Below are 22,550 nucleotides of genomic sequence, written 5' to 3'. Positions count from 1 at the left end.
ACAGAGCACGTTACCAACCCATCACTACCCTGACACAGCCCCAGTAATCGCCCGGTTTTTGCGCTCTCTCCCCTGATCTAAACTCAGTAAAACATCACCCCCTGTGTTCCTTTCCTCACACCCCTCCCTTATACTAACAAGATAACAAAGATAGTAAACTACCGTTCTACTTACCGAGACCTATCCTCTTGTTTTACCGAGAGTCCACGGGAACCTAGAAAGAAGCTGTCAGGAAAACCGTCACCTATAAGGAGAAAAGAAAGAATATTAAGGACCCATACAAACCACCCAGCACCTAAAACAGAGAATCCCCGGAGAAAGACAAAGGAGAAGACCAGCTACTGTTCCAATATCTTTATTATAATTAATAAACCATGGCTACGGCCTTATAAAACCATACAATCCGAGTCTGAGCCCTCTGTACTAATGAGCCCAGCAACCACACCCCTCCACAGTGGTGTCAGAAGTGGGATCTTAGACCCGAGTTTATTACCCCCCTGGGCCGTACAGAGGTGTTGTAAGCATGGAGGAGAAACCTACCCTCGAGGACATGATAAAACAACTGGCAGAGGATCAACGCCACCTCCAATTAGTCTGGGAGGCACAACAAAGGGAGGCCAAAGAAGACAGAGAGGCTCTTCAAGCCGCCTTGAAAAGTCAGGCCACTATAATGGCCAATAATCAGTTAGTTCATGAGACCGTTCTTCAAAAACTGACCGATACAATTGCTGCCAGTAAAGTGCACCCAAATGTGCTGAGCTCGGTATTACAGAAGTATCAGGAGGGGGAGGATCCCGACTCCTTTTTTACGAACTTTGAAAGAGTAGCCTCATCAGCTCAATGGCCTGAAAATCGATGGGGCCAATACATCGCTCCACTCTTAACAGGCACACTTCAGTCCGCTTATCAGGCTGCAAATCCTGGGGGCACCACCCCCTATTCCGAGATTAAGAAGAGTATACTAGAACGAGTGGGGCATGATACTGAGTATTATAGCTCAAAGTTCCGCAAAGTTAAATGGGGACCAAATGAAGATCCACGTACATTTTACTACCGGGTGAAAGATCTAGGACTGAAGTGGTTGGGACCCAACCGTGAAGATGTCATCAAGGCCATTATTTTAGAACAATATCTGGACTCACTTCCCATGAGCACCCGGAACTGGATCAGACAACACCCTAAAATCGACACCGAATTAGCAGTCGATTTGGCATGCGCCTACCACAGATCAGTGGATGTGAAAAGCCAAGCTTCCCGACCCCTGAGCAAACTACCTGTAACTCCTCCCCAATATACAACCAGACGAAACACTGAGGACCCCGGATCCTCCTCTCGGAGTACAGAGAGAAACCCCATGCAACAACCTCAATGTTTCAGTTGTGGGGAGTGGGGACATATAGCCCGAGTATGTCCAAAGAAACATGAGGGAGTAGAACCCATGGAGATAGGGGTTACTCGAGGGAGAGTCCTGTGCATAGGGACAAGTGATACGTCTTTTAAATATCCCCTGCGAATAAATGGACAATTGGTCAGGGCATTGATTGACTCCGGATGTAGTCAGTCAGTGATACGTTGAGATATAGTCAAGTCTATAAATTCCACTGCGGAGCATTGGGTGACGATATGTTGCATCCATGGGGACCGACCTCAATATCCCCTTGAAGTGGTAGAAGTAGAGTGGAACACCTATCATGACTTCCTCTCCATGGGAATCATGGATAACTTGATCGAAGAATGTGTCATTGGAACTGATTATCAGCGGTTTAATGATATTCTAGACCTAACACGGAAGCCCAACCCTATTGATGACTGGTGGGTTATCGCTCCATTTCGGGATACCCCTATTTCTAGTTCCTCCGAACGGAAAAAATTAACTAGGAGAGAGAAAAGGGCAGAAAAACAAAAACATGCTATGAATCAAAGACAGATGGAAGCCGAGAAAACAGTGGCCAATATAACCAGCGCCCCAATATCATTTAGAGTAAGCCAACGCGAAGATCCCACTCTCGAGCACGCGTGGAGAAGTGCCAAAAGTGACTCTACCGGAGAGGTAGGTCCCCACTTTATAGTACATAAGGACTTATTATATAGAGTAACTAGGACAGTAAATGGGGAGAAACGACAACTAGTGGTCCCTGAGCCCTACCGGACTCAGGTATTGTTCCTAGCTCACAACCAGCCTGGAGGAGGCCATTGTGGCCGTGAAAAAACAGAGGAATACTTATTGAGACGTTTTTACTGGCCGGGAGTCTATGCCCAAATTCGAAGGTACTGTGCCCAATGCCCAAAATGCCAACTAGTAGACCCAGGAGTCACCAGAAGAGCCCCGTTACATCCACTACCAATTATAAATACCCTCTTCAAAAGAGTAGGCATGGACTTGGTCGGACCTCTTTTACCATCTACTAAGGGCCATACTCATATCCTCGTTCTAGTTGATTACGCCAGCAGATATCTGGAAGCAATTCCCCCCTTACCAGTACCACTACCAAAGCCGTTGCGCAAGCCATGATATCGTTTTTCTCACGGGTTGGTTTCCCTGAAGAAATTCTTACAGATCAAGGGACACCATTCATTTCTGGGCTTATGAAACAGATATGTAAGACCTTAGGAATTACCCAGATAAAGACATCGGTATATCATCCACAAACCGATGGTTTAGTGGAACGATATAACTGCACCATCAAGACCCTTTTGCGGAAAATAGTAAGCGACTCGGGGAAAGACTGGGATCAGAAACTACCCCTAGTACTGTATGCCATCAGGACACATGAACAGTCTTCTACTGGGCATAGTCCGTTTGAGTTGGTATTCGGAAGACAGCCCCATAACTTGCTAGATATGGCGGCAGAACTGTGGGAAGAAGAGGTCAATGAGGAGAGACCCCTCCTAGACTATATCCATAACTTAAAGGCACACCTCCAGACGGTCTGGGAGGATGTAAGGCACCACTTAGAAAAAGCTCAAGAAACTCAAAAAGCTTCTTATGATCAGGGCACCAAACTGCGAGTTCTTCACCCCAATGATCAGGTATTGATCATGCGACCCACCTCTGAACATAAGTTATTGGCCAAATGGCAGGGGCCATATCGAGTAGTAAAAGCAGGTACCCCTGTTACTTACCTGATTGAATTAAGTAATAACCCTAAACGGACTCAAATCTAACATATCAATTTGCTAAAGAAATGGGAGAACCCTGGGAACGATAATGATCCTCCGGCTACGGGATACATGGTAACCCCAACCAATTCACTAGGCTTAGAAATATGCCCCACCCTCCAGCCGGAAAAACGAAAACACCCTTGATACAGAGAAAAGTCAACTTTTCAAGTTGATTCAAAATCCTTCCAATTTCTTTTCAGAACTTCCCGGACGTACGTCTTTGGTCCAACATCATATTAGAACCCCTGAGGGCCGAACTGTACGCCTACGTCCCTACCGAATTCCCAAAGCGAGAGAACTTCTTATAGAGGAAGAGATAACAAAGATGTTGTCTCTAAAAGTCATTGAACCTTCCACAAGTCCGTGGTGTTCCCCTGTCGTTTTAGTCCCGAAGCCAGATGGCTCGGTCCGGTTTTGTATAGATTTTAGAAAGCTCAATGAGATATCACTTTTTTATACCTATCCTATTCCCCGGGTAGATGAGTTACTAGAGAAGATCGGGCATGCGCGTTTCATGTCCACTATTGATCTAACAAAGGGATAGTGGCAGATTCCCTTAGCCCCACAAGATAAAGAAAAGACAGCGTTTGTAACCCCCTCGGGTTTATACCAATTTACCGTCCTTCCCTTTGGACTTCACGGTGCTCCTGCTACATTCCAACGCTTAATGGACCGACTCCTACGGCCCTTCCAAGAGTTTACTGCCGCCTACCTTGACAACATTGTTATCTTTAGTACAACCTGGACAGAACATCTTCAGCACCTAGACAAAGTGTTCTCTGCCTTAGCAAAAGCAGGACTCACCGCCAATCCTACAAAGTGTACCCTAGGACAAACCCAAATCGCATACCTCAGTTATGTCATCGGTATGGGAGTTTTGCGTCCTCAGAAAGATAAAGTAGAGACCATTAGACGGATACCACTCCCCAGAACAAAAAAAGAACTCCGTTCCTTCCTGGGGTTGATGGGGTATTATCGTAGATTCATCCCACAATATTCTACCATTACTGCCCCTCTCACAGACTTACTAAAGAAACAATATCCTACTACCCTGCCTTCTTTTTCTCCCTCCCATCTTAAAAGTTTTTCATTACTTAAAGAGGCCCTCTCAACCGAACCCGTATTGAGATGTCCTGATTTTTCCAGGCCCTTTCACCTTTTTACAGATGCTTCCAACGTCGGACTGGGTGCAGTCCTGGCACAACCGGATGAACAGGGGTATGATCACCCCATTGTCTATATTAGTCGTAAGCTACTGCTTCGGGAAACCCACTATCGAGAAGGAATGCCTTGCCATCAAGTGGGCGATTGAGTGTCTACTATATTATCTCTTAGGTCGCCCTTTTATCCTCTATACTGATCATGCCCCGTTGACTTGGTTGGCCTCCCATAAGGATACTAATTCCCGGGTGTTGCGCTGGTTCCTTGAACTCCAGCCCTTCACCTTTCAGGTCCGTCACATCCCTGGGTCCAGCCAGTGTCCCGCTGACTTTCTCTCCTGATGTCCAGATTCCACGGTCCTCTACCAGTCCCGTTCATGGGATGGGGTATGTAGGCGGGTGTCATCCACCTCGCCTACCGACGTGCAGCCCTGGCGCTGGCAGAGTACCTCCTCCATTTCGCGTCGTCAAGGAGACGCGTGGGGCCCGTACACCCGATCGCCACCGGACTTCCGGGTTGCTGTATCGGAGAAAGGAGAGGACGCCATAAAAAGGAATGGGGCCGAACCAGAGAGAGAGAAGATGAACGAAGACGCGAGAACAGAGGAACCAACCAGAGCGGAACGAAGTACGGCGGAAACGAGGACGGAGGAGCAGAAGCCCTGCACACGCGCTGGAGCTGCATAGAACTCCCGAAAGGACGAAGAATCCTACCACGACCCAGGAGGGTCGTGGCTAAACAAGGTACGGGGCATATTCAGGGGCACCCACATTAAAGGGGTAAGAGGGAGGTGGAAGGAGGAAAAGGAGACTGGGAGGGCGGAAAGGGAACAGGGCAGCTCGGGTTGGGTGCTGGGAACTCGGGAACCACAGAGCACGTTACCAACTCATCACTACCCTGACACAGCCCCAGTAATCGCCCGGTTTTTGCGCTCTCTCCCCTGATCTAAACTCAGTAAAACATCACCTCCTGTGTTCCTTGCCTCACACCCCTCCCTTATACTAACAAGATAACAAAGATAGTAAACTACCGTTCTACTTACCAAGACCTATCCTCTTGTTTTACCGAGAGTCCACGGGAACCCAGAAAGAAGCTGTCAGGAAAACCGTCACCTATAAGGAGAAAAATAATATTAAGGACCCGTACAAACCACCCAGCACCTAAAACAGAGAATCCCCGGAGAAAGACAAAGGAGAAGACCAGCTACTGTTCCAATATCTTTATTATAATTAATAAACCATGGTTACGGCCTTATAAAACCATACAATCCGAGTCTGAGCCCTCTGTACTACTGAGCCCAACAACCACACCCCTCCACAATAGGTAAACAGTGAGGGCCATAGGGGAGGGCCAAACCATATACTAAAAAAGTGGAATGTGAATTAGTAGAAGGGAGCTGGAGGAGCTAGGAACCCCAGAAGGTGAGTACCATAGTGATCCCCAGCAACCAGGAGAGCAGAGGTAAGTACCTGTTTTTCCCCAAAGCCAACAAGAGGACTTTGGAAAAGGATTATGCAAGACCCAGCCAAGACTAGAAGGGAAGTAAGGGTGGATCCTGACAGAAGAAGACCTGCAAATGTCCAGTTCATGATGGAGTCATGATGCAGGTGCCACTGCCCACCCTTCTGTGCATGCAGGACCGGGGCGACGGTGGACGAAGAAGGTCAGCTGTGCAGCACATGAGATAGAGAGAAGTCCCAGAAGTGATGCAAGCAATGTCCCACGTTGCGGGTCGAGATGCAGTCAGTGGTGCTGGAAAACCACCAACAAGCCTTGGCAAATGCAAGAGACTGAGACGAAGGTTTGCAAGGCTGAAGAGGACCAGCATGGTCCATGGTCCATGGGACTTGACCCAAGGAGGGGAATCTGGGGTGAGGGGAGCCTCAGCAGCTGGGTGAGCCACAAGACAAGGAGGCAGTACACACAGGCAACCTACCGGCACAGCAGGCACAGGAGTCGCCATGAGGTCCACTCAGGACACCTGAAGAGGAGTCCTATGTCGCTGGAGTAGCAGTCAGGAGACTGTGCTTTGCAGGAAGAAGTGCGGGGGCCGGAGCTACACTGAGCCTGAAGATCCCTTTGAGGAAGAGCAAAGAAGCCTTGGTATCAGCAATAGTCACAGTGCACAGGTGTACTGTCCTGCAAGGAGAGGCAAGGACTTACCCAAATTGGACAGCTGGTAGAGAGGACCAAGGGGACCACTTCAGACCACCACATGTGATGCAGGATCCACGCAGTTCACGTTCTGAGTAGCTCTGGCCCCTAGCACTTCGTCCTTGCCAGGACAGTCTCTCTGCTGCTCCAGCGACATAGGACTTCTCTCAAGGTGTGCTGATTAGGCCTCACTGCCACTTACTGTGCCTCCTGCCAGTGGGTTGCCTGTGGGGCTGTGACTGCTTCTGCTGATTCTTCTGATTGCTGAGGGTCAGCCCAGACTCCCCTCCAAGGGTCAAGACCCTTGGACCTTGCTGGTCCTCTTCAGCCTTTCAACTCTTCTTTTGCCTTCTCATGCATTTGCCAAGGCTTGTTGGCGGTTGTCCTAAACCACTTGACCATCTGTGACCCAATGACTGACGTGGGACAGCATATACACTGCTCCAAGGACTCCTCTGCAGCTTTTTGTGTACTTACCTTCAGTTGGGGGACTGCCTATAAGTAATCTTTATAACACTGTGTGGTTCCTTTCATGTGTGATAAGTTACTGTGTGACTATTGTGGTATTACATAAGCTTTGCATGTCTCCTGGATAAGTCTTGACTGCGATTCCACAGCTACCTCTAGAGTGTCCTGGCTTCCCAGACACACACTTCATTCACTAATCGGGTTTGTCTGGACCTGGTATAAGGTGCCAACACTGTAGGTGTCCACCACACACACCAGACCAGCTTCCTACACTGCCCCTCCCACAATGGAGTGGATTCTGACTTTTTTTTTAGACTCAAAGGGGAACCTGACAAGTGTATCCCCATTGCTATTCGCCCTAAGTATTGAACCCCTAGCAGCCACAATAAAGGACCTCCCCGATATTCAGGGATTACCATTTGGATTGCAGAGCAATAAAATGTCCCCCTTTTGAAGATGATGTTCTCTTAACCCTGACTTATCCACAATCTTCTCTAGAGGCCCTGCAGAGAGAACTACGAGGGTTTGAGGGGGTGGCAGGGTTTCGTCTTAACTAACATAAATCTTTTATCCTTAACCTAACAACCCCCACCACCTAGATATAGAGGATATAGCGTCCAACTTTAACTTCCCATGGCCAAAAAGAGATAACCTATTTAGGTACAAAAATTACTCCCCAAATCTCGGATCCATACAAAGGGAATTATCCTAATCTCCTACAACAACTCAGAGGACCTCGAATGCTGTGCACCCATGCATATTTCTTGGCTGGGACGTATTCGTGCCATTAAAATGTTGGTTCTTCCAAGATTATTTTATCTTTTCCAGGGCCTTCCGTTGGAGCTGGCATGAGACTATCTTCAGTCACTCCACCCCCTGGTGACCTGCTTCCTATGGCAAAATCGTAGAGCTTGACTATCTCACAATCTATTGACGCAACTGAAGAACACAAAGGGGTGGATCTCCCAGATTTTCACCTTTATTATAAGGTGGCCGAACTACGGGTGATATCCGAATGGCCTTTACGGGACTCGGACAAACACTCCACATGGATAGAGCGGTTGTGGCGTTTATATTTGTAGTGTATTATGGAAACCGAAGGCAGACAGACCGCCCAGTGCCTATCTGAGTACACCCATCTCAACGACCCTTAAAATATGGGATGAGGTCCATCGTATACAGGGCAGGACTACCTTCCCTACCCCTTTTACACCAATACACTTCAACCGAGCTTTTTCCCCTGCAATGATCCATGAACCCTTTGATGCTTGGAATGAAGGGGGTTGTCTCACAATAGCTGACCTATTCTATGGTTTGGACATTCACCCCTTTGAACACTGTCAGAGACTTTTATTTCCCCCCCCCCCCCCCCCACGGAACACTTGCACTACCTGTAGCTAAAACACTGGGTCCTTCATCCTGACCTCAGGGACTCAGCTACCAGGGATCTGACTCCCATTCAGAGGTTTGCAAAGAGAGGCTGTATATCCTTTCTGTATTCTCTTCTGCTATCTACCGTACACTCCCCACAACCCAGATACAAAGGCTTTTGGGAACAGGTACTAGGCCAGAATATATCCGAGGTTGACTGGAGCAGGTTGTGGGGGGGATATTACTCACTTTAACCTCTCAATTGGCATGTGGGGAGTCCATTATAAGCAAATGTTTGATTAGTATCTGTACCCCTCTAAACTCAAATCTATTTTTCCCGACACGTCAGACCTTTGCTGGAGAGAGTGCGGGCTACAAGGGGAATTTCAACATATATGGTGAGACTGCCCGACTATCAGCCTATTTTGGTCTGAAATTCTCGCTCAGATAAAGGAGCTCTTGGTATACCCCATTCCTGGCACCCCGCGTTTAAATTTTTTGGTTCAAGAGATGCTACCCTTAAGTGCCAAACCAAGGGTGACAAAACTGTTCTGTGGTTATGCCTGGGTGAACGGATAAAGTTGCCCTGACAGCAGCATGAAAAAAAAGGGGTGCCATCGCTTACACAATGGCATGCCAGACTTTGGCAGGCGATTACAATGGAATGGATGGCTGATATCTTTATGGGCAACTATAAACATTTTAAATTTATTTGGAGTTACTTAGTGCAGTATTTTTCTAACGGTCTCTCCACCTCTATGCATGCCCCTTTTGCACAAGAGCACTCCACCTCTTTCAATTTTAAACAGAGTGCGAAGACAAAATGCCTGATCCAGAGGTGGTCCCTTGGAAGTCTGATTTCCCCCCCATAGCACTGGATATACCTCCTTATCCTTCCACTACATAGCTTCACAGACACCAAAGTGTTTATTTTTCATTTTTGTTTTTTTTCTTCTTTTTATTGGTTCTGGGTTTCCGGGCGGGGTAGGGGTGTGGGAAGGGTTCTTTACATTAGACGCACTTGAGAAGATTGGTGATGATACTTATGATGTATACAGGAGTATTTCCCCCAATGATTGACAAAGGGTTACAACACTAGCTACACGCTAATAAGGAGGGAGTTGAATTGTCTGTTATCTCCGATGTTTCCCATCATCTTGTTGTAACCGATTATACTGACTTTCCATTATGATTTTTTTTTTTTTTTTTTTAGATATACTAGCATGCATCATCACATTTTGGTAAACGATGCTTCACAGAAATGACACTTAAAACTTCACAGTAGTTTAGCAAAACATTTTTTCCCCAGTTGCATTTTTTGTGAGCACTTTATTTTGAAAGCAAAGAATTATCAATCTTGCTTTCAAGCTTCTGCAAATGTTTGCATCTAATCAGAGAGCATTCTGGGTGCATTATACATAACCTCATGTTGTTAAGCTTTGTTAACATGTGTACACATTTTATTTGTTTCTGGAACCACTGTCAGTAGTGCAGTCCAATGTTACAACATTTTGTGTAGTGCACTCACCCTAATAAAAAAGGTTTTGCATTATTGAACCATAAATATAAGTTCGAACAGTATTAACATATGGACATAAATATGACCTCTCCTGCAGCCATTTCCCTCCATAGTGTATTACTGTAAATTGGCAGCCCAAGGAGGGTGTGCTACTGGTTGTCCTTAATGCCAATCAATATGTCCTGAGCATCAGGCTATAGAAATTCCTCACCCCTGTTACGACCATTAGTGAGGCACATGCACTAGTCTGTGTACATGCGGGTCAAGCTCTCTTTACACTAAGGCTGCCACAATACTACAACATCTTGTGAGAGTCTGCAGCCATTTTGGGAATGGTGGTGCTATTTAAGTCACACCCAAGCTGTCAACTCCGCTCATTATCCAGAACTGTTGGAGGAGCAGGAGCTGATAGCCAGAATCGAGCACGTGCTTATTTCCACTTGCCTGTTTTCTTGCTCCTAGACAAAACAATCATTGAAGCAGGGACTCCTGTACTGCTGTGAACTGCAGCATAAAAGCACATGTTATAAGAACTGAATATTCTTTTGGATGAAGGTAAGGCTCAGGCGCCTAAAGAAATAGATTTGTCTGGATTCACCACTAGCAAGGAAGTGCTATGGAATGTTCTGGAAAAGAAAGAGAAACTATACTTTTGTTGAACACACACTGGTGAAGTGTGCAATGATTACAGTAAAAGAATGTCAGATTGAGAGAACCAGTATGAACACTTTGGTAAACATCGATTGGCCATAGTGTACAATGATTAGAGTGACAATTTTCATTTGACATTAAGTGCTATTCTCCAAAGGTAGAGAGTATATTTTGTTAAAAGGCCAGTGATACCTTGGATTTCCCCCAATTCAAGGGAAGTGTGTTTCCAAAAGATGAAAAGCCTCAAGAAAGGAACCTCGCACAAGAGTGAGTTTTCAATGTTAGGCTTCAAGGCAAACTCTTAGACAGAAAAGATTTGGTCAGACCAAGCTGTTAGATTAGAAACAATGAAGAGAAAACAGGTAATTTCAGAAAAATGGTATTTCACAATCCTAGTGCCTAAAACTCTGTTGGTCTTATGCGTTCCCTTTATGTTTCCCTAGTAGAAAGTTAACTTGGAGGCATAAGTCCCAGGGCAAGCAATGGGGAACTGTGATAGGTATGTTTTGGTAATGATGTTAATTACCCAGCATAGATAAGACAATATACTATCCTGACCGGAAAGAATGTGTACTACTCTCATTTGTATCTGCAGTAACCATCTGCATACCTAGCTGACAAATCAAGACGCGAGCTGCAGATGGAAGAGACCACACAATCTAACAGGCGAGGGCAATCTGTGGCATACTAATGCTTCCTCATTTCCTTCTTCTGTTACTCTGTATCCCCTTTCCCATGTTATCCTGTTGCTTACCTCTACATAACCATAACAAGGTCAGGTTAGGTTGTTGGAGTTTGGGACTAGCAACTCAGCAGAAAAGCACCAGGTCAGTGTTTAACGTTCTGATAGATCCTCATATTGTTGGAATGACCATGCCAATAGTGGTTCACCCACCTTCATCTTTTGCAGCGATTACAGATGATGTTTCCATCCAGAACAGATCTTCTCCAAGGGCCAGATCCTACAGCCTAGCTTATCCTTGAATTTTGTGACATGACTGAGTCGCATATGGATATCTAACACTCTGTCAGAAATGTGTGGACATTTTACACAAAGCCAAACACCCAGCTTCCTATGATGAAAGAGATTCTGCATCTGGTGTATTGATAAAAACATGGATCCAGCAAGGTGTTGGAAATAAGCAGTAGTTCCTTATCTTCTCTGGCTGGATCAGGCTTGCATTTCTCTTCTCATTAAAAGTACATCTTGTTGCTTTGTTAGCTTACAGGTAATGCCTATCACAAACCTCTTTCTTCAGGATCCCTTTTTATTAAGTACTTACTGGTTGGCTTTATAAAGATTGTCTCCACATTCAGGAGAGCTTTCCCTCCTAGGCCTTCAGGATCAGCCAAGGTATCTTCTCTAGGTTACCTCAGATTTCTCACTTTAATCAGATAATTTCTCTTCCCATATTTTTTTCAGAATCCTTCCACTCCATCTGATAGGTCTTTACACCTCGATGTAAGGAGTGTTTTTAAGTTTTATCTTGAGTAGAAAAACTCATCTGCAGGTCTGACTCTATTTGTTGTACAGGTTTGTCCACCTCAAAGCAGACTGTTTATGTTGTTTAGTACATATTTATTCCAAAGAAGACAGAACCTTGTATGGTAAACTCAAGATCCCATTTTTTAGGGATAATGCTGACCACCACCACCACTTTGTAGAGGAACATCCACGTAGCAGACATTTATATGACAGCCAAATGATGTCTTACAAAAAGACACAACTGCCTAGATTCAGATTCCAGAGCAGATGTCCAGGTAGAGCAAACTTCTTTAAGAAATCTCTGTGATTAGATTTGGACATGTCTGTCTTCCTTCAATTGTCTGATGTTCAGGGTTGGGCTTGCATTGCTATTCAGTTCTTAAGATTATTAGTGGAGTTCCCCTGAAGGGGAAGGAACAATTGCCGTGCCTTAATCCCTGAAGAGGGCTTCCACAGCTTAACACAGCTGTGACAAGAGCATCAATAATCCTACAGAATCCTGCAGACCCTAACTTAATCATTGTATGCAAACCCAACCCAGGTGCTTCCAAAAGAACAAACCGGTGCTGAGGTGCACCAGACTATCTGTGGCTGCTTGTGACCTCCCTGGAATGCTGTTTTCTGGTAGCTTGGAATTATGACTTCCTGATCCTCTGTGGGTCTGTGTGCTGCTCTGGGGTGGTGTTCTGTGGAGAGTTAAGGAGGTTTGCCAACCGAGGTGGCCAACTGAGGCTGACCCTATGTTCTTCTCCTCTAGTGCCTACGCCCAAGAAGTGGGGCATCTATCAATAATAAGATTGGGAGTAGCATTCATGCAATATGTTAAATGCTCCTTGATGTACTCTATCTCCAAGAGACACACCTTCTAGCTATGAAGTGCAGTGGCTATACAACTGTTTATCAATCGGGTTTCATGCAGGGATATAGAGGGGTCTCTCCAGAAGAAGTCCTTATTACTAGTAGTGTCATCAGTCCGTACGGATTACTAGGGGCAGTTTGTGAAGGTGAGTGGATTGTTAGAAGTATCCTGTGGATCTTTACTAGTGTGTAGTTCCCACCAATCTAGTAGACCGCACTCTACAGTCTCCTCAGTCTTCTAACTCTATCCCTTACCAGCATGACGATCATAGTGGAGACTTTCATGCAATTACGCATCCAGCCCTAGATGTCAGTCACTCCATTTCTTCCCACAGTACTGCAACTTTAGCTAAATGGGTTTCTTAATTTGACAAATGGCAGCAATGGCACTTGGAGCAAAAAGCTGTACGCCTACTACTCAGCCCCCCACCCTTCATTCTCAAAAATAGATTTCATATCAGCAGCAGATATTTAGCCCTGCACCACCCAGGCACCCCCCTGTCGCCTGGTGGGCAAAAGATGAGCTGGTAGACTTCCTCAGAGAGGAAACAGCTGCATTAATTGAAATCAACTTTGAGACGTGTCTTTGCCAGCCACTCTTTGGGAGGCATTTAAAACAGTAATTTGGAGATGAGCCATTTCTGATCGATACATCTCCCGGTGGATTCCTCACCTTTTGAATATCCCCAATGTGCCAGCATTCCACGGAAACTTTTCTTTACATCTCTCCCACGTTGATGAGGATGTCATGTCCATGTCTCTGTACGTGGCTCCATGTGACATAATCGGAGCCATAAGAAGCCCTCGTCAGCGTACTGACACCGGTTCCCTTTTTTTCTGCATGTTCATTGCTTAATATTTTTTTCCCCCCAGGCTCTCCATAATGTAGAACTCCTGCATCATATTTTCCAAATAAATTGCTAAGTTGTTGCAGCTAAAATGTCTCCTCCAAGGATGTCTGGGTTCAGTCCTTGCAGGGAATGTGAGGGTCAAATGTCCATCACTGATCCTTATGAAGATTGACTTTGGTGTCTTAGTTCGGACCACAACGTCGAACCCTATTCACCTTTCTAATAGGTGAATCCCATGGCATTACAGGAGAGAAAGGCAAAGCTCTTCATGGCCAAGGCAAGAAAGGAGAAAAGAGGACTGTGGAAGTGTTGTCCTCGTTCGGAGTCACCATCTCCCCATTCCTTGAAGTCATTGAAGAGAAAACACAAGAAGAAGCAGAATCATAGTTCCTGGAGTCGATCTTCGAGAGAGGAGTCTCCGAGGTCAGTGTCTTCCCGATTCGAAGTCACCTGAAGATAGAGGAGAGGTGGCTCCAGCCTTGTCTCCTGTAGCCCTTCTGACGTTGCTGTTGAGTCAAAGACAGCTTCCGACTTTGCCTGGACGTCCTGATCTGGAGAAAGTTCCATTTCCGACTCCTGCCCCATTTCCAGCCCCTCAAAAGGAGCAGGAGTATCCATCTTTCCTGGTTGCAGGGTCTGACCCATCAAACTTCTTAAATGCTACATACAACATTTTATCCGGGATGATGACTCCATTTGGCATGCCTGCAGGCCCCATGGGTCCCAATTCCTATTCTTTTCGTGGTTTTTCGGCACAATACCAGTAGGCACCATTCCTGCAGTTCATGCTGATGGGCCAAGAATCCTGGCTTCTGCCGCCCAGGAATGTGACTTCTTTGCCAGTCATACTTCAGCAGTAGTCAGTGGTGCTGGTTGTTCCCTCTCAGACATCGGCTGGATTCGCACCTGCATCACATGATTCAACTCCAGCACCGTTAGCCACTTCTACACAGGTGCCAAAGTCTCTGGCACCATTGCCGAAGTCACAGATCCTGGTACTGGTTTCTCTGACGCAGTTATTGAAGTCAAAAAATAAGTCTCGAAGGGAGGCACAGAGGCTTCTGGAAAAGGAGCAGTATTTTCTCAGACAAAGGGACTCTGATCTGGAGGAGGGTGAGATTGTTTCTTTGGATCCAGCGTTTGAAGGTCTGTATTAGACACTTCCCCAGAGTGGGATCTGTTGTCGCCAAAGGGCATTCCTCTTCCTGAGATGACTTTGTACCATTCATTGATTAGGGAGACATCTGATAAGTTTGTATTGCTGCTTCCTTCAACCAACCCCAATCTAATTTGCTGACTGAAGTACTGCATTCTTCTGCCTCTTCATCAGTGCCTTTATTACCTTTTAATGAGGTTTTGACTAAGCCTAGTCTAGAGCTATGGCAGAAGCCTATGTCGTCCACTGCAATATCTAGGCCCATTGCAAGAAGATATAAGTTTGCTCTGGGTGATCCTTTTGGGTCTATCCACTCATCCTTCACCTGAGAGTTTGGTGGTACAACAGGCTTCCTGTTCTTCAAAGTTAATTCCTGGGTCTTTTCCAGCAGTTCCTGCTGATAGAGAATCAAATAAAATGGAACAGTCTGCAAAAAAAAAGTGTTTTCATCTGTTAGTATGGCTTTGAAGTCACCCAACGCAACCTGTCTGTTGGGATGGTACATTCATGGTCTGATGGAATAAGCTAAATCAGTGGTCCCGAAGCTGCCTGATGATGTTCAGGAACACTACAGAACGGCGGAATGACTGTCAGGCCGCTGCAAGACAGGTCATTCAGTCGGGCCTGGATAAGGCTGATTCAGTGGCTAGAGAGATGAGGACTTCAATTGTTACAATGAGGCATGCATGTATTGCTGAAAGGGTCTGGTTTCTCATCAGACGTGAAGGTTACCCTAATGGATTTGCCATTTGATGGATCGAGACTGTTTGGCGACAAAGTTGATTCCGCCTTCGAGAGATACAAGGACATCAGTGCAACAGCAAGATCGTTAGGCCTTCAAAGGCAGCCTAGAGATTAGAGGCAGTTTCAGAGGAGCAGGGGGTTTGACCCGAACTTCTCCATTTGGGGAAGGCAGCAGTACCAACAGCAGCAGCAACAGCAAATGTCAAATCCCATCTAGAGTTACATAGGGCGTGGCAAAACTAGACAATGAGGTGCGGCCCATCAGTCACCCTCCTCTTCCTCCTTCTCCCCGGCCAACATCACAGGAAACCAGTCCTAATTTCGCCATCTTGTAGCATGCTTGACCGGTGAGAGCATGGTTGTCCCATTTTATAACTCAGTGGAGATCCATAATATCAGATCAGTAGGTTTTGTATATTGTGGAAAATGGGTATGCCCTACCCTTCCAGGAATTTCCCCCACCCTTTCCTCCCCAACAAGGTTTTTGTTCTGAAGAAAATCTTTTACCCCTTCAACAGGAGGTCCAATCCCTATTTCAAAAGGGCACAGTAGAGTTGGTTCCATAGCAAGAACTGAGTCAGGGATGCTCCTCTTGGTACTTCCTGATTCCCAAAAAGGACGGTCGTTTATGTCCAATCCTAGGCCTCAGGATTTTGAACTGGTTCCTCAAGCAGAAAAAGGTAAAAATACTCTTCCAAGCACAGGTGCTTCTTGCGCTGGAAAAGGAAGCCTGGATGGTCTTGATCGATTTGTAAGATTCCTACTTACACATTCCTATTCAGCAAATATACAGGAAGTATCTCCGTTTAATGATGGGGTCTCAGCATTACTAGTTTGCGGTCCTTCCATTTGGTCTTACTTCTGCACCTCCAGTCTTCCCAAAGGTGATGATGGTGGTCAAAGTCCATCTCAGAAGGTGGGGAGTACTACCCTTACCTGAATGATTTGCCGATGAAAGCCAAGTCTCCAGAGTTGGTGCTGCATCACTTTCAGTGGACAACTCAATTGTTTTTCAACCTGGGCTTTTCTGTCAACAAGCTAAAGTCACACCTAGAGCCCTTCTCAACGCATCCTGTTAATAGGTGCAGTACTGGACACTACAGTGAATCAAATCTACCCTCCTTCTCAGAGGATTCTGGAAATTCAGACAATGATTCTGATGCTTCAGAATGGAGTTATGGTTTCAGGCCTGGATGTCTTGCATCTACTGGGGCTCATAGCCTCCTGCATTCTGTTGGTAACTCAAGCACGCTGGCACATCCAGTGCTGCCTCGCAGACAATGATCTCAACACAATAGGGATCTTAAGGAGTCAATCAGGGTCTCCATAGACACTGCAGCAGATCTTTGATTGTGGGGTGTGCCTAGCAATCTGTCTCAAGAGAAGTCATTTAGCCCTCCACCTCCGGTGGCCACAGTGTTAATGTGGGTAGTTCATCTGGGGGATCTGGAGGTCAAAGGACTTTGATATCCAGACTAAATATGGTTTCATATCAATCTATTTGAGTTGCGGGTTATACGTCTGGCTCTCAAGGGCTTCCACCCTTCCATTTGCAGTCAGTCGGTACAGGTTCTAACGGACAATATTACTGCAATGTGGTACATAAACAAACAGGGAGGAGTACGGTTGTTTCTTCTCTGCAGAGAAGCTTCACAGATTTGTGTCATGGCAAATCACTTGGCTGGAGTTCTGAATGTGTGTGCGGAGTCAGTCTGCATTTTTCAGCCGATCACGAAGGCGGGTCTCCATCTGGAAGCAGTGCTTGACATTTTCTGGTTATGGGAGACCCCTCTGACAGACCATTTCACCACTCACGAGAACACACACTCCCCATCTTTCTGCAGCCTCCAGTATACAATGCAGGGGGAATTGGGGGATGCGTTTGGATGGGGCTCCAGCTGTTTTACCCCATAACCTTGATTCCTCAAATTCTGAAGAAGATTCGCCAAGACTGGGCCCAAGTCATATGGCCACAAAGGGTGTGGGACACAGACCTTCTTCATCTCTCACTGCTCCCTCTGCTCTGTCTTCCTCACAGAGCAGACCCCCTCTCGCAGTCGCAGCGGCAGGTTCGACACCCCCACCTCCAAAGCTTGCACCCACATGCCTGAGATTGAACAGGGCAATCTGAGTTCTTTCTCTCTTCCACCGATGTGGTGGATGTTATTTTATCATCTAAGAGACACTCCACCAACTCTGTATATTCTGGCAGATGGGCTAGGTTTGTAAAGTGGTGTGAAGAAAATTCCATTGACCCCTTAAAACCCTGTTTGTCTGACGTTTTACGTTTTGAGCTTTCCCTAGCACAGCAAGGTTGTGCAGTTGCAACTGTTAATGGATTTTTGCCTGCCCTTTCGGCTTTTCTTTGTTTACCTGATCAACCTTCAATATCCTCCCACCATTTGTTATGCCTCAGTGGGACTTCATTTTGGCTCTAACTTACCTTATGGGTTCTCCGTTTGAACCCATAGGGTAAGTTAGATGTCCTTTTAATACTGCTTACTTCCAAAATGATTTTTCTGGTCCTCATAACGTCTGCTAGACGTGTTAGTGAGTTACATGCACTAAGTGTGAAACCTCACATCAGAACTTTCTATGCAGATAAGTTGGTATTGAGAACCAGGGCTGCTTTCCTGCCAAAGGTGGTTACTCCTTTCCACCTTCTACTTTCTATCCTTGTCCTCCACATCCATCTAAGGAGGAGGAAAGACTTAATTGGTTGGATCCTAAAGGGCTCTTATTTTTTATATAGACAAAACACATGATCTCCTGGTGGACGATTAGCTGTTTGTTGGCTGCGTGGGCAACATGAAAGCAAAAGCTGTGCATAAAAGGACTTTGTCCAGATGGAACATCCTGTGCACAAAGATCTGCTATGCCATGGTTAACCAAGAACCACCAGACGGTATTAGAGCTCATTCCACTACAGCTAAGTCTTATACTTATACTTTAGCTAGAGATGTTCCTGTGGTTGACCTCTGTAAACTTGGGCCTCCCTCCACCCTTTTGCAAAACGCTATTTCTTAGACTCCGAAGTGATGAGGCACAGTCACAATGCTCATGCTGGTTTTCAGGATTTTTGGGGATAGGCAGACCGGCACCCACCTCTGAGTGTGAAATTGCTTGGGTACTCTATTCATAAGGTAAGGAATCCACAGGTAAATGTTTCCATCAGAAGAATATGTTACTTACCTTTGTTAATGCTTTTTCTGGTGGATACAGTATCTACCTGTGAATTCCGCACTGACCCCCTGCCTCCCCATTGCCTGTCTACATACACCAAAAAGAAGCAATTTATGTTTGTGTATATATATATATATATATATATATATATATATACGTATATATATAGATATATATTTGATTTAAAGTTTACAACAAGCTATTGGATTTGTGATGTTGGTTTCACCCATTTGCCTCGAAGGTACGAAAACAATGGATGAAAACTGACGTCAGTATGTCGACGAGGGCCTTTTTGGCTCCGATGATGTCACGCTGAGTCAACTGCAGAGCCATGGACATTGTGACGTCCTTATTATCATGGGAGAGCTGTAAAGAAACGTTTTTGTAAAATACTAGCACATTTGGGATATTCAAAAGGTGAGGATTCCACAGGTAGATTCAGTGTCCACCAGAGAAAGCATTACTGAAGGTAAGTAACTAGTTTGTTTTTCATGACCGGGGAAAGCAAGGGACAGTGAATGTGAAATGGAGGCACTTCTGAGCAGATTAATAAAATGGAAAAACAATCAGTGGCTGTGCAGGATGATAACGTACTTAGCGAAAGACTGACAGACATTCACTGAAGCAAAAGCTGCTTGAACCAGCAATCATGCCTTGTTGATTTCCCAATACTGGATTTAGTAATCTGGTGATAATGCTTTGAAATTACTGTACTGGCTGGTTAATTGTGATAAGACTTTGGAATGACTGTCCTGGCTGGCAAGTAGGGAAGCAGTAGCTAGGTTAGTCCATGCCTTTCTCAACCCTGAGGGGGAGTTGGTCTTGGAAGCAATCCCAATTACTGAAGCCTGCTGGTTAGTATAGACAGTTACATAAGAGGCAAAGAGTTAAATCTTCCCATAATCCCGGAAAATATATAATTAGCCATTTCTGAGATGCCAACTGGTAAGACACATGTCCCCAAGAGAATCCTGTCAGAATATGCTCCACTTATAATACTACACCTAAAGGCAACCTTTGGAGAAGCCCTGTGACAGACTATCTGCCACTCAAACTCCTTGGTGTCATAACTTATGTCATCTTAAAACTGGCAAGCCACCAAGCAAATGTTAAGCAATCTCACCAACCTTTTTTATTAAAATTGAAAGTAAAACACTGGCTAAAGCCATACCCAAAAGACTGATTAGGGAGTTATACATTGTAGTCCATAGCAAACAAAATGGCTTTGTGGCTACTGGCCCTTTCTCCATCAGGTCCTCTGAAGAATAAACTCTTTTTTAAATATATCAGAGTCTTTAACACTGCCCCTTGGGCACAGGTCCTGTCACCCCTTTTCCATAATGAAAGGGGTACCCACCAATGCTTCCTCCCTTCTGTTTACCCTAATTGTATAACCACTGGCAGAGTAGATGAGATGAGACAATCGAGGAAAGGGAGTTCAGTGGAGAGAAGATCAGGAGGACAGAATATCACTATGTGGTTAATATTCTAATGTACATACAAAAACTTGACAGTACCATTCCAAGATTAATTAACATGCTAAAAAACATTCATTCTATGGTGATGTTTCTGGCTTGGAGGTAAACTGGGTTTGAGTCCAGTTGTGCCAAAGCAGATCGGTTTCGATATTTGGGAACATACGTCGCAGAGTCCCACACCATTGTTTGGATCTGACCATAGCATCGTTGTTACAATGTAGTGATTTGAAGTTCTAAGTCACATTTGTAGGAGTGAATTACCCTTACAATTTCTGTAATAGGTAGAGGAGCACTTTTAAAATAATCACATTACCTCTTTTCATATTTGTTTTGTAAAACTACAGACTCCAATTCCACCTAGTTTTTTACTGTTCTACAATACTTATCAGTAAATGTAAACAGGCCAGAGGCCTCCCGAGATGCTCTCTCCAAAATGTGTACAGGTGCCACATGATGGAGAACAGGCACAGCAGACATTCACCTGTATTATTGGGCTGCACCCCGAAAGCGAGGCTGAGTGGGTTCCAGACGTAGGACCAGATAGGACTATCAGAACTGAGGGATATATGGGCACCAGTCACCTGAAATCATCTGAACATGAAATCACTTGGTTTAACTGAATTGGTGCTGTACAAATGTAGTTGCACCATGCCTTTGAATCCTACTGGAGCAAATTAGCTGTCCCAAGTTAAATCCCTTAGAAGCCAAGCTAACAATGCACCAACTTGGTGGAAGGGAAAATTCTAAAATTTATAGATCACTAGTGCCCAACACCCCAATCCTTAAAAACTATTGGATCTGAAAAGATGGCAGTAAAAGGAGTGGATGTTATATTGATTGTATAGCGCACTATTCACCCAAAAGTGTATTTAGGTGCTTGGGCAAGTGTGTAGTTTTGTGGTCTCCAAGGTGCTTATACGAAGAACCAAGTCTTCAGCTTCATGTAGAACTCAAGAAGCGAGGAGGAGGCTCTGATGTGTAGAGAGAAGTCATTCCATGTCTTTGTGCGAAGTAGGAGAATGCTTAAACTCCAGTTTGATCTTGTAGATGGGGGGAATGTGTGGGAGTGATGTAGAGCATAGGTGTCAGGTGCGTTGGTGAAAGTGTATGAGACTGTTCAGATATTCCGGCTCCATATTGTGTAGGGCTTCGTATGTGTGCGTGAGAAGTTTGAATTGGCTGCACTTGTGAATGCGCAGCCAGTGAAGCTTCCTGAGGTGCGGTGTGATGTAAGTTTGGCATGAGAGGTCAAGCATAAATCTTGTACTGGTGTTCTGAATTGTCTGAGGTCTGTGTAGGAGTTCTTTGGAGATTCCAGTGTGGAGAGTGTTGCAGTAGTCCAGCCTACTGGTGATGAGGGCATGTGTGATGGTCCGTTTGGTGTTCTGTGGCAACCATTTGAAGGTTTTCGCACATACATAGATGTAGAAGCAGGAGGTGTACACTGTGTTGGCTTGAGCCATCATGTTGGGCTTGTTATCCAGGATGATTCCAATGGAGTCCAATGGGGAGGTCTTGTTTCCGAAGATCAGTACTTCAATCTTGTCAGAGTTAAGCTGCAGGCAGTTGGTTCACATCTAGTCTGCTACCATGATTATGCAGTTGGTGAAGTTGGTTCTGGCGGTGGTTGTTTTGTCCGTCAAGGAAAGGATGAGTTGAGTTTCATTGGCATAGAAGATGACATTGATGTTTTGTGATTGGATGATGTTAGTGAGCAGTGTCATGTATATGTTGAAAAGGGTGGGGCTGAGTGAAGATCCTTGTGGGATTCCACATATCAAGTTCTTGGTCTCTGGTGTGAAGGGTGGCTGCCTGATCTTTGGAGTTCTTCCTCTGAGGAAGGAACAGATCTATTTGAGAGCAGATTGTTGTATGCCAATCTCGTAGAGCCTTCTGATGAGAGTGTTATGGGAGACAGTGTCAAAGGCCCCAGAGAGGGTGAGCAGGATGAGGACTGTGGTTTTTCCTTGGTCCAGGATGATTCAAATGTTATCGGTGGCCATGGTGATTGCTGTTTCGGTGCTGTTCTTTCTGAATCTTGATGGAGTGTTGTCTAGAAGATGGTAAAGTTCAAGGTGGGTTGTGAGTTGCTTGCTGATGGCCTTCTCAATCACTTTGGATGGATAAGGAAGCAGGGAGATGGGTTGGAAGTTGCTCAGTTGATCCGGGTCAGCTGTGGGCTTCTTGAGGAGGGCTCTGATTTCTGCAAGTTTCCATTCATCTGGAAAAGTGGCGGATGTGATGGAAATGTTGATGATTTGGGTCAGGGTGGTGCTGATTGGTAATGTTCCCAGGTTATAGATGGAGT

At 45.4% G+C, this 22,550-nt stretch overlaps 1 long non-coding RNA gene across 1 annotated transcript in view; it reads right to left on the bottom strand.

Moving 5' to 3' along the window:
* LOC138267632 (uncharacterized) overlaps positions 1-22,550 on the bottom strand; it is a 193,552-nt gene that overhangs the window by 100,554 nt on the left and 70,448 nt on the right. The window contains exons 3-4 of the long non-coding RNA XR_011199835.1: positions 5,366-5,435; positions 175-244 (exon numbers count right to left, since the gene is read on the bottom strand). This is a non-coding gene — a long non-coding RNA (uncharacterized lncRNA). The remainder of the gene's footprint in view (positions 1-174; positions 245-5,365; positions 5,436-22,550) is intronic.

The sequence above is a fragment of the Pleurodeles waltl genome, chromosome 12 (genome assembly GCF_031143425.1).
Source record: "Pleurodeles waltl isolate 20211129_DDA chromosome 12, aPleWal1.hap1.20221129, whole genome shotgun sequence".
NCBI classification, from domain to species: Eukaryota; Metazoa; Chordata; class Amphibia; order Caudata; family Salamandridae; genus Pleurodeles; species Pleurodeles waltl.
This window is presented reverse-complemented; position numbering and strand designations above follow the sequence as displayed.